The 15,800-nt window shown below is 35.4% G+C and overlaps 1 protein-coding gene across 1 annotated transcript in view; it reads left to right on the top strand.

Annotated features, from left to right (window-relative positions):
* The first annotated feature begins 230 nt into the window (after positions 1 to 230).
* Positions 231 to 15,800, top strand: part of LOC145673925 (uncharacterized) — a 1,349,238-nt gene continuing 1,333,668 nt past the window's right edge. Inside the window, exon 1 of the mRNA XM_081743738.1 lies at positions 231 to 371. The gene's annotated coding sequence lies outside the window, so the exon portion shown is untranslated. The remainder of the gene's footprint in view (positions 372 to 15,800) is intronic.

The raw sequence follows: 15,800 nt of genomic DNA, 5'->3' as shown, positions 1-15,800 counted from the left end.
TTCAACAAGATGTGATGACGTCTACACTCTGTGTAGAGGTTGTTTGTAGTGTTCGTAAACACTATTGCAATTGGTTTTACAAGTTATGAGAATAAAATATAAACGTTGTTGCAGATCACCAAAATATGAAATTAAAATAGAAGAAAAAATAAAGCCTGCTTTCCAGTGATGTTATTTTCCATGCCGTACAAAAACTTTTTTCATGAAATGAAAATGTTTTATGGGACCAATGTCCAATCCAATGCCGAAGTAGTTGGTTCGCGCGAGAAATCAAAACAATATTCGGAAATGCTAGTGTGTTCAATAAGAGGGAATTTAAATAATTCAGTGTGTAGGAAATAATTATATACATAAATATATAAAATTCGAAGGTATGTATTAATCTTCAAATTCATTTTAATAACTTATTTCTTTCAAGAAAAATACTTTTACGTCAAAATACAAAAAAACTCAGGTCGCAGGGTGACGGCCATATTTTAATAACATGCAGACTACGACAATAAAAAGTAGTTTGTTAATTGTGCAGTCGATTTAAAATATAGAATCTAAATATTAAAAGCAAAATAATTAAGCGTTCTGGAACCGCAGTGAAAGTAAATCAACCTGTCAGTACTTCATTTTCTTAATATGTCATTTTTAGCGGAAAGAAAACATATCATGCGAATGTCTAATGTTCGATGCACCGCGGGTTTGTGTGTCCGCTAGTGTTGAAATGAAAACAAATTGATCCAGATTAATGCATCAACTGTTTTGATTTATTTTAACGTGTATGAGTTGTGACAAGCTTTAGTACGAAAATAAGTTGCCTTCAAATAAGAATACACTCTTTCAAGCAGTTGTAACATTGTAAGAGATTGTGAAATTCTAGTATGCACTTGGAAATCGAATTTACGTATAGAATATTAATAATCACAATATAGTGTGACATCAGAAACAGATTACCCGCCTACCAATGTATAGTATTTTTATAGTGTGCAATATGAAAAAAATGAATTGTGTACAAAGTGAACAGTATGTGTATAATACTGCCGCAAATGGAAATATAACATGTTAAGTCTTGTAACATTGGTTTCACGTTTTTGTTAATTGTCAGTTTTTATTTTGTCCAAATTTCTACAATATTGTGAATATAACAATTGAAATTAAACTGAAAGATTATAATGTTTTGTTAAGGAGAGTATGTGCTTTTTTAAACCAGAAAACAAGGGCGTGAAACATGGACAATAAATTTAAAAATGAACATAAAAGCTGTACGATTAGGCATTTACAAATCATGCCTAACCTATTGTTTGTACACAGACAATAACTGAAGTGTAACCATATGTTCGTCTGAAATTATGAGGGAACCAATTCTTATTGATTGACGTTTATCAGATTAGTGCTACAGTATAAGGTGGTATATACTGGGACAAAATATGATGTATCAAATCTTCACTTTATTTTCAAGTACCAATACAGTTCTACTTGTCTTTTGCTGAACAGTAAATTTTAAAATAATGAGCCTCATTAAAAGTTTAAAGCATGTAATATAAATATTTATCATTTTGTATTTTATTATACAATTTAAAATTGCAATCGCTTTTATAATCAGATACATCGTTACACAATTTAATTTCTCAAAACGTTTGTGAGGTGAGCTTAAATTGTCTTAAAAATTATTATTGCTGTTATTTTCTACTTTAACACCCCATGGTGAAGCCCTTTAAGCTAAAGGAGACAAACGGCCAATGAAAGTGAATGGTTATGCTCTTCCATCGGGAATTGAATTCAGGCACACGCATAGCCACTAGACCAGCAGGGAGATTTTACACCGGTGTAAGTTTATTAGCATTTGGACTAGGTATTGTTCTGTGTAGAAAGTAGCACTATTGTGAAATCTTATTTACAAGTACAAAACACACACACTAACATGTGCTAGATAGTCACTAATAACTACTATTGCATCTAATCCGCATCAAGACAGTGCGAAGCTAGGGAACACGCACAATGGTGCATGCGCGTTACCAACGTTTGGTATGCGGATAAAGAAAGATTTTTTCTTTCATCATTTTTTAAACTGCACTTTCATTCTCATCCGAAGATGGGCGGGCCGCAGAAAGCGATTCTTTTGCACTGACTTCTCTGGGACCATGAGCATAAATTTACTTGTAGGTCTATTTGAAGATGAGTATCAGGATTTTATTTATTTATTGCATTTTTAATTATGCATGCATAAGGGAGTTATAAAATTACATGTAGTGTAGATGAGAAAGTGAAGTACAAGGAACAGAGCCCAAGGATGTAGAGGGGCGCGGACAAAATCCGGGCAAAAAAAAACTCAGCATTCTAACATTACCATATTCATATTTTGATCTTGATAAGTACATTTGAATTAAATTTTTATAAAAGAAATCCTACAACACTACAAAAAAGGCTTCTATATGCTATCTCATGAGAATGAAAATCCAATATAATTTAGATAAAAACAAATTTACTTCATTACCTTCAAAGTATTTACATCAGTTACACTTGCCGAAATAATTAATAACATATACATTTTCATATTTCGATTTTCTAGATATTGCATTATTAAATTCACATACGTTATAACATTATTTAAAAAAGCACACAAGTCATACATTCACAAGTCAAAAAAGTACATTATTTAAAAAAAAAGTCATACAACACTATATGTTATTGGTTATTTTGACAAGTGTAACTGACGTTTCGCGAAGCCAATTAAAACATAACTTTTCATATAGATGTGATAATTAATTAATGCTCATCTGCATTCTTACTGGGAAAATCTTACATGTCTTATTGGATTTTCATTCTCATGAGATAGCATATAGAAGCCTTTTTTGTAGTGTTGTATGATTTCTTTTATAAAAATTTAATTCAAATGTACCTATCAAGATCAAAATATGAATATGGTAATGTTAGAATGCTGAGTTTTTTTTTTTTTGGCCCGTTGCCTCCCACCGGAATAAATTGAAGAAATACAGATAAAACTTTACAATGCATGACAATTGAAGAAAGAAAGAAACGTACAATTTAATTAGGGTGTTCACAGGCAATACTCGCATGATAATGTTCCTTGGATTTTATTTGCTTGGATTTTGTCCGCCTTGCCAGAATTTAGCTTGGATTTTGTCCTACACTCGGATGTAGGATGTTTGTTCCGACGAGGGTGTTAATTTTCTGCTCTTGGACTACTCAGAGCGGATTTAGGATACTTGGAGCTCTTAGTGAACGAGAAAGAGGTGCATTGATGAAGTTACATGCAATGGATATAGTAATGGCGACAATTAATGCATCGACAGAGGTTATAGAGAATAGCGGTGTGATCACGTTCGTGGATAGTGGGGAGATGATATATTGGTAACTAAGCATAATGTGGTAAAGCTGGTGTCTGGTATAAGAGTTCATTTAGAATCGGATGAGAGTCTGATATGCGGCGTTGAATTGAGCAAGAACGGACGCTGTACAGATGACGTAAGAGTATTGGTATTGTTGTGCGAAGGTAGATCTTGGGAGTCGGAGTGTGTGGCGGCAATGAATAAGCGAGGTGCAAGACATGACGTTCCAGAACCTGTAGCTTGTCATAAAACTTTTCTGGATCTGATAACCAGGCGACGTGTCCATGCGTGAGAGCAGGACGAACATAAACTTTATAGGCCTTATACAGTCGTTTTGACGAATGATTAGTCATACTAAATTCCTGACTACTGCAGGAAACGTATGTTAGTCCAACTCTTTAGTAATGCACTCATCACGCGTCAGAACGACTCTGCATAAGGCCAATATGTACTGTATAAAGAATGAGTTTGGTGTTAAGACTTCAATTAGTATCTTTCAAACTGCGTAACAAGTTGATCCGACGACGAATATTAGCTTGTAATTGGGAAGGCGGACGTTCCATGAGATGTTTGTCGAAAGTGATGCCAAGGTACTTCACTTTATTTGGAAACATAATTTTTCAATATGACTTTTTATTATGGTTGAGATGCAGTTACGAAGAAGAAGTCTTATCAAAGTATGAAGCATCTCTCCCAAGCGAAAGAAAAGTTTTAAAATTTCCATGTTGCCCATAAACCTATGGTTGAGATGAACAAGAAGATTTTGGTTCAAAGACAGATTAAGAATACTGAGACAAATTTATATAAGAGTGAAACACATTTCTTCCTGGAAATAATTTCCTCATACTTTCTACACACTTTGTTCCGTGCAGTTTTACTATACAGATCCATAGTATAAGTACTAGTAGGAGTAGTAGGAACGGGTTAGAAGCTCCGCAGTGGTTTGTTGGGTTCTGTTCTCGACATAAATTGGCAAATTAAAGACTTCCAAAAATTTTTCTACATTTTACAATCTGTAGATCCATATATTAAAACTGCATCATTCTTTTCTTTTTGTGATGGTGCGTGCCGACGTCTCACATGGAACCAGGGCAAGTTGAAGGGTGCCACTAGAAATAATTATTCCAAAATTACAGTTCTTTCACTAATCATCCCCTAATGCCTTCTAGACTCGTGGCATCGACCCACCAATTGCGTACAGTTTTATGTCTGCAAATGTAGATTCCTTCATATTTATATGTCATAAGTTATATACGAGCGAGATTTCTCTCTATTCCGGCCCGCACGGGGTTGTATCCGTAGAGAGCAATTCAGAAGTGTCAGTGGGTAAGAGTGTAAAGAAAGAAATGGGGGAAACCAACCTATGCTAGGTGGTCACTACAAGTTAGTTTTGCATTACAATTGCGTAGTGCTGAACCACACATTTTAACGCTTTTCTTTATGTTCACAGAGGAACGAACCCCAGATACGAATGTGAACTTGACCTATAATTTCAGTACTTCCATGTAACAAGATTTTTGAAAGAACCTTTCGGTTCCGTGATTACGGTTTGTGAATTTCTGTATAATAACCTATAGTATCTTTTACACACCCGAGTAGTAGTACAGATTTCTAACAATATTCATGCACTTCATATTAGGGTGGATTAGATTGGACAAAGAAAATAAATTTGCTTTGTCCTTTGTTTTTTGCCAATTATAAACCATGCACTTTCAGATAATACGTACATATCGAATACTAGGAGAGGTGCCCGGCTTCCAATAGGAAGAATAATATTTATGCTTAATATTTAAAAACAAAGAACTGAGTAGAATAATTAACGACAAGTGCCTCTTTCGGCGTTGATCCTGTCAATTTCATGGCCAGCTGACACGCCCGTTCTTGGCTAAACTTTGACTTGAACGTCATCTGGTAGTCGTCTATCAACTTAGCGACCACAAAAATTATGAAGTCGACCATAATTTCGCTCCTTTTGGATATTTTACTTTTCATCCCCTTCTCATTCCTTCTCTTGCTAGTGGAGGGTGACCTTGGACTTAGATCCAACGGGGATGTCAGTATTCATCTCAGTGACTCCGAAAATTATGTGATTTGAGTTTAGCGTCCCTTTCAGCAGCGAAGCGGTATGAGACGTGGATCTACAGCACACGCTAACCGTTTAGCCACGAGGGAGTTCCCCGAGAGTTATGGATTCGACAGTTCATTTTCGATTAAATTTATATGTCACTTCCTTACAACCACCGTAGGAGTGTCTTACTCGCAACAGTATTTTTAAAGAGTGTAAATCATATGTGTATATCAACATGTTTTAAATATAAGCTCACATACCGAATGTTCCTAACATGAGTAGCTCGTGAGATATTCTAGGTTTCAGAACAAGAGCATGTCAATTCCTGGAAACGAACAGAACAACCACACGACTCTGTTTCTTGTCAGCAGGCCGTAAATCTAAGAAAACAATAGGCGACCCATGTTTAGAAAGAGGAAAATAAGTTTGCCTAACGTCCTTTTTTTCTCCAGATTTCTTTAAATTGTTACAGGAAGTAATAGCATTATGTCTTTATTTTTCACTTGTTTTCCTTTCATTTTTTCTTTCTTCTAGCTAATGACATTCGTTTTTATGTACTGCATCTCTTCTTCCTCGGTGAATCTCCTGTTAGGACACGTATCGAAAACTTTTAAATAGCCTTTGGTCTCTTCGATACAGTTACTTATAAATATGTCAAGCCAACGATGTAGATTTGTGTACCGGATAAACATACAAACGTTCATTTTGAATATAAAATACCGTTATCCATTCTCAGTACAGAGGCACAAAATAACAGTTGAAATACATTACGTGATTTGACGGGGAACACAAAAACTAAAATAGTACATGTCGGTAAATGGGATAGAACTTTAGTAACTAGATTGCTGTCATGTTTTTGTGTGGTTTTTGATTGGAAAACAGTAGACGTAAGGGTAATCTTATTTTCTTCATCTGTCTAGGTATCTTTCTTATATCTAAATTACAAATATGGATTAGGTTGATTTCAGTATTTGTCTTTTAGTAACTACTTTTAACCTTCGGTTTGGTTTCGATCTGACTCAAGCCTTTTTCTTCCTACCTCTTTTCTTAACTTCTAGAATAAATATCAAAAGCCGCTGAAACACATCTTTATTACTTTAAATAAAAAGTCCAGATACCAAATTTCATGTCTAGCTTTAAGGAATTCCGAAATATGACCGTCTCACTATGACTTCAAAGTGCGTTATACCAGAGCAAGGTTAATATAATTCACGAGCTCTATTCTACGTATCGTGGTTATATACTTAGCTACACGCTTTTGGTGCTGGAGACCCGGTTTTTATTCCCAGTGAGACTTCATGTGATTCGGATCCAACGTTAAGTTGTAGCTCGACGTCTAACATTGCCTCGGTGGCGAAAAGGGACGGTAATCCCTAATGCATTTATCTATCTTAACATGATTCACTAGATTATGGTGATCAACTCCCTTTTTTTTTCTTTTTTCGTTTTTGCTTTTAAGATTTAAATGAAATTTGATTCAGTTTAAGTTACGAGAGAGTTGTACAGAAGAATTTGGTAGATTGCTATTTGTGTTTTAAATATTCACGGAAAGTTGCGGAGTTTGAACACGTAAGTTGTAATGCAGCAACTTTCAAACGGTGTGCCTCGACAAAACTGCTAATGTGCCAGGAGAATGTTAACGTTTTATAGAAAATTTTATTATTTATATGTTTTCAAACGGTAACAATAATTATCTTTCATTGTTTGATAGTTAGGCAGTTGCAGTCCTAAAGGGTAATGTTTCTTTATGATCAAAAATACAAAATAACTTGCCATTAGCTATTAAAAGTAAATAAATTTTCATAGATGCAGTGTAGAATTTTACACAGTTAGTCTGCTAAAAACTTAAAAAGATTGGAAAACTCTGTTGTAGTGTATTAAATAATACTAAATCAAGGCATAAAAGTACTAGTACGTAAATGATACGAAAAGATGTGAAATATATCCCAGCTCAGGCGGATTGCTAAATAAATGCGAAGTTTATGTCATGAATGCAGAGATCAGTTTGTTCATACAAATAGAAGAGAATCTAGCCTAACTTAGCCCTTCAACTATAAAATGAATTTACTAAAATTTGAACACGTTTTCTTTTTGTAGAATATATCAACTTTCAATCCGCATTAGTTGGTAGTGTCACCTTTTGCACAACTATCCATTTCAAGCTTGACTCTGATGGACTGAAATAATTCTATTAGCTTTAGAAACACACCTTAGGAAGAAATTCTACAACGAGTTATACAATTTTGTTGCCAACTGTTTCTAGAAGTTAGCATATAAAGAACTTCAAAGATTAAGAAGAATTTGAAACACAATTTTACCTCATATTGAAAAGTTTTGCCATGCTAGTATTGCACTTATCAGTAATTTCTGAAGAAGGGGCCGATTAGAGCACATTTACCTGTTTCAATACATTTTAAGAAGCTGTAGTTGACTTGCCAATAGTCAATAATTAAAAGAAGAAAAGCGATATAGTTTGATAAGCGATCATTCATTTGTAATCATTTCTCCATTTCCTGGAGAAACGCCAAAGCAAGTGAGGGAACTCTTTAAGAATTATCTCATTAAAAAAAAAAAAAAAATGTAATAAGCACTAACGTTGTATCCTGAAAGAATACTACTTCTTTTTAACACTTGCACTTTTTGGGGTTTTCCGAAGTAGCTCCTCTCTTGTATGACGATTCTAGAATGCTGGTCTACACACAGGTGAAGGTGGGCTAGAAAACAGATTGGTTACTTTCTTTATCAATACTCAATACTCAAATCACATAGTAATATCGAGCGAGCAGTAAGTGAAGGCGGGTTAGTACCCAGGTTGATTGCTTTCTAAAAAACTCAATGAATGCGGACCAGTGTTTTAGAACCGTGCCTTCTCTTGCTACTATTCTTTTCCTTGAATATTCATGTACTATCGGGACATTCTTGAAATACCAAAATTAAGCATCTGACGAAACACTTAATCAACTTCTATGTAGTTTGTAAAGCCTCGCACATACTTATTTTTGGGCTCCTGTTGTGAAATGAATTATGAGCATCTAAATGGCATGGTTTTCGAACACTGCTACGCAGCATGAATCTTATTGATATGAAAAGTTTTTCCTACTTACCCATAATTCAAGAAAAAGAATAGAAGCAACGAGGAAATTATTTTGAAAGACCTCAGATGGGGTTGGAATGATATAGAAGAAGAAATATATTTTTGAGATACATGGTTCCTGCGTATTTTTATTTATTAATATGTATCCTATTGCGTTTATTAGCATGATAATCTCATTAGTTCATTTGGGATATGTTAGCTTACCATAGAGATGTCCATTTTGCACTTCGAGCTCCCGTGGACTCAGCATCACTATCCTCAATGACTTTGCCCTAAATCACTTGAACTTCTTAGTTAGACGTCATCTGGATTCTCATAGGGAACACTGTGATGACTTGGTCTAGAATGCTTAATTCTGGTGAAAGGCTCTCTAAATAATATTTATCAGGTGTGTGGAACACATTGTATTACCTCAAATTACTCAGCTAGTAATGTTCCTTGTCAGTGAACTAAGTATTTAGTACATAAATTTCGTCTAAAGTTTTAAAATCTTTTTTATTTATTTATTTATTATTTTTTATTTTATTTTATTTCATTTTATTTTTTTGTTTCATAGAGGGGATCGGGATCCTCTAAATACGACCCTATTACCTGAAAACAAACAAATAGACGTAGACACAAAAGAATTTTCGTCTTAAATGTCCATGGTGATTTCTCCGTTGGAATAGTTGACGATTTAAAAACCCTATGTTACGAAGAGAAGAAAGCAGGATTCACCCGTTACCCGTTCAAAACGGGATTTTCCCTAATCATCCACTGCATAATACTCGTTTTCATGCTGTGCTTACATACATTTGAGTCTCATTGTATTATGATTATTATCTTCCATAATCGAAATAACAACAGAAACGGTATTTTTCTTATTTTCACTTTAAATTAATTTATTTCGGAATTTGATTTAAATTAACGATTTTTATTTAAAAAATCAAGTGATTTAAATCTTGATTAAAATCGTGGTTTAAATCAGACTGATTTAAATCAATCCACCCTGTTTTCCTTTCCGATGGATTTTGCTTAATCAGGATTTCGTCATAATCTCCCAGCAGACAATTAATTTAAATTACTGTGGGCATAAAGTCAAATTATTTTCCTACTTCTTGTAACTTTATTACCTTATCTAAGTAATAAATATGTAATCAAGATTTTTCTCTGTTGTATCTATGTAAGTATGTATGTGTCTGTCTATCTAAATATAAATATATAAATATAAATGAAAGTCACTATGTTCGTGACCTAATAACTGTTTAACTACCCTACCGATCTCGATCAAATTTGACACATAGATTAGATTCGGGCCTGGGATAGATTTTATCGTTTCTCTTTGATGGTGCAACTGAGGAAGAGAGGGTATCTATCTATCTATCTATATATATATATATATATATATATATATATATATATATATATATATATATATATATGTAAAATATACAGGGTGCTAATGAACTATTCCGAGAAACCGTAAGAGGTGATTCCTCACACCAAAATAAGAGAGAAAATTCATGTGGACCTATGGCGAAAAGTGCATAGTTTCAGAGCTAGGGTTCTTTAAAATCGCGAAAAGGCCAAATTTCAAGAGGCCCTATTTCGAATTCGAGATACAGTGGATGGTGGTCCTTATCAGCGTAAAGGAAGGCATATTTCATTAATGTTCAATGGGTGTACGGATTATTCCCTGCAGGGTGAAATTTCCAGACATGCCATCAACCGAATTTTGAAATATGCTCTGACTTTATGATTGGCTTAAAGTAAGCAAACAATAAGCCTTGATAGCAATGAACACAGAATGCTTTGGCTCGATTTCGGAAGTGTTAAGGATCGTAAGCAGTACGGTCTCTCGTACTCCGGAAAACGCATGGTGCAATGTTTTCTTTCATGCTTATAAGTGAAGAAAACGTGAAATATACCGTGACGAAATACATATCATCACACATTATTCCAAACACAAAGAAACATGGAGCTGTCGGTTTCTATTACTTCCGCCTTCCCTCTAAAGCATTGGATGTCCATTTATGTCAATGTTTGCCTTCTTCCTACTTTGGACCCTTCTTGAAATCAGGGTATATCTGAAAACTCTATTGAAAACATATCTGAGAATTACACGCTTTAGGGAATACCCTCTACACCTATTGAGAACTGATGAAATATGCACTTTTGAATTGTGTATACGTGGCTTCCTTTACGCTGATAAGAACCACCATCGACAGTTTTGAGAATTCGAAACAGAGCCTATTGAAATTTAGCTTTTTTGCGATTTTGGACAGCCCTAGCCAGACAATGCACTTTTCGCCATAGGTCCATATGAACTTTTTCTCTTATTTTGATGTGAGAATTCACCTCTTACATTTTGTCGATATAGTTCATTAACACCCTGTGTATATATATATAAAGATCATGTGAAAAAGGATTTAAGCCATTGTGTACCCCTGAGAATGAAAGACTCAGAAGGAACATTACTAGTTGAGTGATTTGTGTGCCTAATTCATTCCCAAACCATATTAATTCTTAGTGGCCATCATGTGTTTTTTCTGAACTCTTCCGTTGTGACAAGTATTTATTTTTATGTAACATCTTTAATTAATGTTCCCTGACACAATAAACTAAAGATCTCATTTCGAAAGCTCCCCGTATATTTGCTTCACTCACTTTTGCTACTACAATAATATACTACAGATGTTTTGGTACGTTCCTGCTCTTTCTTCACCTAACAGGTAGTTGTACCTCTCGTCTTCGTATCATCATTGTACTGTTACTTTCATTTCTGTTCAAAGCTTGATTTAAATGTTAGTACACTCTCGTGTTTTGTCGAGATAACCCTTTCTTTCTACATTCTTTTCTGCTGTTTTAATTTTTTTTTTCTGGTAACCCCACGTAAGTGTAGTTCCTAAACGCTGTCACCTTTGCTACGAGCGATCTCTTGTTCGATTTTTATAGTGGGAACACTCGGACAAAAAGTGTAAAAGCTTCTTCAGGCCAGCCATCTTGAATGAGCTTTTTCATGAGCTTTTCTCATTCACACCAGGCAATGACGGGATTAATAGCTAGCTCACAGGTCTCAGACAGCTTCCTTCTTCATTTCTCTGGACAGTGTGCTCGTCGAAGAACGTTACGGGACGGGCTTAAGGCCATAAGTGCCGGTAATGTGTACAAATATGTATAAACAAATAAAATAAACAGACTTTTTTGTGAAAGAAATCTTAAATATTCCGCTTTTTAATTGCATACATTTTCATCTTACGAAATTTTTGTATGTTCAAAAAACACAAACATTATTATCTCACAAACTTTTTACCGTATTGAGGTACCACGTACACTACCAGACCTAATGGGACGCGTTGGTCCCCATTTGGGAGTCAGCGGGAGTCCCGCAGGAATCTCCCTCATTCTCTGGCAGGGTTGTATGCAGTACAGAAATAAATAGCCATTTCTTTCAGCAAAATAAAATTTAATATATATATATATATATATATATTATTATTATTATTATTATTGGCAAAGAACGGCCTACTTTTTACCGCCACGAAACTAAGTTTAGTTTTATTTTATTTATTTTCATTTGCCCGAAAACTAATGGGAATTACCCACAGACATTTTTTTTGTTTGTTTGTTTGTTCAGCTCGATGTCTATTTACTATCTATTTCTTATCTGTGGACAATATTTTATGAGGTGTAACCAAAAAATACAGTGAATAATTTTATTAGAAACACAAAATAATAAACTTGTGGAATTTCATTTAATCTCTTTAAAAGTACTGTTCGTGGCTAGCAATTCACTTATCGCAACGTTGACTGCATATCTGGAAACATTTCTGGAACTCTTCTTTTGGAAGAGCGTTCAATTGCTCTGTCGTGGTCCTCTCAATGTCAGGAATGGTGGCGAAACGTTTTCCTTTAAGCACGGTTTTAATTTTTGGGGAGAGCCAAAAGTTGCATGCTGCTATATCTGGAGAGAACAGCGAATGTGAACAGCCCGGATTTTTTTTTTGCCAAAACTCGCGGATCAAAAGCAAGGTGTGACACGGCGCGTGTTCGTGGTGAAGAAGGAAGCCGTTTGCCCATTCAATCGGTGGTTAAAATGCTTTTCACGGACCCATACGAGATGTTTAGTTCTTCGAAAAGCTTTCGAATAGTCATTCGCTTGTTTGAACAAATCATTTGTGCCATTTTTTTTTTTTTTTTTTTTCTCGCGTTTACATCTGTTTTCGACGTCGAAGGTCCTCTCGATCGTTGCTCGTTTTTGACCGACTCCTTGCCTTTTTTGAATTGCTCATACCATTTTGTAAACAGTCTTCAGTGCCATGCTTCATCACGATACACTGATTTTGACACTTCGTGAGCTTCTTTGGCACGTTTTTACAGCTTAGAACAAAACTTAATGTTGGCACACGACATACACTCTTAACACGGTCTCTCTCTTCTGTCTCTGGAAGCAAACTAACATGTCACAACTCGTTCAAACTCGACACTGACAGTACCAAAGGGTTTCGCTACCGGGCTTACTAGTTTAAATGGATACAACATCGATAGATGGCACTGTGCAACTACGTTCACCGTACTTTTTGATCACACCTTGTAATTAAACGAATATGTTTCTATGGATGTCTACTGTAAAATATAATGTTTGTGCTATAATTTTATTGTGATGTTCAAGCCGATTAATTTACTGACTGACTATACAAAAAGTAAAAGTGATCAAATAAGAACATCCAACATTATTATTACCAAAGTCAAGACAGAAGTAATTAGTCATGACGCTGTATGACTTTTTTGGTAAATAATATAAAATAGTTATTGCCGTGTAATCCTGTGGGCACAAGTTTCTGATGAACTTTGCTTGTATTTGCTGGATCAGTTGAAGGGGTCAATTGAAAATACTCAAATTTCAGAAAATATTTTCTGTACTATGTATTTATGAGTTGAGAAGAATATATGTCCCTTGTGAAGAAGTTTCTAAACCGTTTGAGGTAAAAGAAGCCTATCCGTGTTCATACCTGAGAGTCTCCATACTATGGGGGCTCTGTCCCATTATATTTTATATTATAAAGTTCTGCCTAGGTAGAGCAAATTATGCTCGGAAATCGTTGTCTTCCACTATCAAGTTTTATTACAAAATCTTCCTTTTATAAACACTATGTTGCAAAATCACTATGATGTAAAAAATAAATAAATAAATAAAATAAAATTTGATATCTCAAGGCCAGAGCAGCCTAGGGAACGATCCCCACAGAGTTCCGAGCAAACTAAGTGGAGTCGATTTAGGATCCTCGATGCTCAGTGCAAGCAGAGAGAGGTTAGAAAGCCACAAAACTCCAGGTAAGCTGAGTGGCTGAGGAAATCCTACAAAGTTCCTAGCAAATTAAATGGGGAGGATAAAAGGCGTAGAGCTACGAGGAAAGCTAAAGGCTTTAGGGTAGGTTCCTCTCAAAACTCCAAGCAAGCTGAGAGAGTGGATTTGACCAGCCAAAGACTGATATCAGAGACGGAAGTCCTCTTGGTTTTATAGCTGTTTAAGTGTGGCGGTGGCGCTGGTGGTACTTCGTGACATGACTAGAAGTGTCGCTGGTGTTTCTGGCGTCTGCTGCTGTAGAGTTCGTAGTAGGACCCGAATGATGTTATTTATAAATACAAACATGCGTTGGTTGTTTGTAAACAGAGCCATGTGTGGGATAATAGAATATATTTTAGGCGGAGCAAAAATAACTTGTCCATGTTATGAAAGTGTCCGCTATTGAGAGATGTCCGTTAAGGAAGGTTTCACTGTAATAAGTTTTCCTACAGGAGAAAATATTAGTCCTTCATTTGGTTTTTAGCTTTTTATTATTATTATACATACATAGTGTATTTCGTGTTTATAGTAACAAAGATATAACAAGTTTCTTAAGTCCAAACCCAAATTTTGATGACCAATAACTCGCGAACCGAAGGTCTTCATCTGATTACATTTGACGTGGTGGTACATCTTGACGAACTCAGTAATCGTATGAAAGATTTTAATATGCAGATTTTTGGTTTCAGAGTTATTGAGCATTAAACTCGGGATTTCGACCGTTCGACGGCAGTAGCTGAAATACCAAAGGACTGCACTCCGTAATATTTCGCATATGAAGGGTAAGGGGAAAAAACAAGGAATGTCACAAAACTGCATTTTCGAGAAAACGGCGTTTTAATATTGAAAACTGCGTACAAAAAATAGGGTTATGAAATATTTTGCCACTTTTTACGTGAACATTTCTACGTCTACGCATGCATGCCATAGATAGTCAAATAGTACCAAGAGTCACCAACAGATAGAACAAAGCACCCGAAAAAGCACATACATGGACATTCCTTGTTTTTTCCCCGTACCCTTCATATGTACTAAGGTCGTCAAAATCTACCAACGTATCAAATTTTGTTAAGATTGCATGTGTTCCATCTTTCACGTCTAAATAGCAATTAGTGAATTTCTTGTTCCAAAAATTGGACTAAGTGAAAACCCCAGACTTGATGACCAATAACTCGAGAACTAAAAATTTTCACTTAATTTTGTTTGAAGTAATGATGAACCTTGACGAGCTCAGTATGCATACGCAATATTATACTGTGCAGGTTTTTGGTTCCCGAATTATTGGCCATTAAATTTCAGGGTTTGGTGTAAACTAAATCCATATCCCTACTCCGATGACCAATAGCTCGAGAACCAAAAGTCTGCGCATCATAATATATAATAAATCAGCTGAAATGCCCGTTCTTTGCAGGGGCAGAATAGGTTTATGGAAAATATATGAGCCCCTTCCCCCACCTGAGGATCTATTTGACTAAACTTGGGCTTAAAGGTCACCTGGATTGTCACCAATCAGCTTAGCGATGCTGAAACCATGGATATGATGTTAATCTCGGTCATTTTGAACATTTTACTTAACAACCGCTCTTTCTCTTTGTGCCGATGAGGGCTGAACTTGAACATAAACTGTATGTGGAGTTTCATAACTCATGTAAACAACCCCAAAAACTATGGATTCGATACTAATATCGGTTATTTACTATTATTTTTACATGTCATCCTCTTTCCAATTCCACCTCAAGGGTATCTCACGCCCATGGTGATAGGGACTGAAGTTGGATTTAAACGGCATCTGGAGTGTCACTATTCATCTCGGCGCTCTCTAAAACTGTGGATTCTACATTAATGTCACTTGTTCTCGATTATATTTGCATGTCACCCCTTCTTACCTGTAATCCTACGGTGCTACTAGTTGTATCTTTTCCCCTAGTGTATTTTTTTCTAGATTGTAATTTATGTGTATGTGTGTACAAGTTG

The sequence above is a fragment of the Thermobia domestica genome, chromosome 17, assembly GCF_964235325.1.
Source record: "Thermobia domestica chromosome 17, izTheDome1.hap1.1, whole genome shotgun sequence".
Classification (NCBI taxonomy): Eukaryota; Metazoa; Arthropoda; class Insecta; order Zygentoma; family Lepismatidae; genus Thermobia; species Thermobia domestica.
The sequence above is the reverse complement of the archived record's forward strand: the minus strand, read 5'-3'. Positions and strand labels throughout refer to the sequence as shown.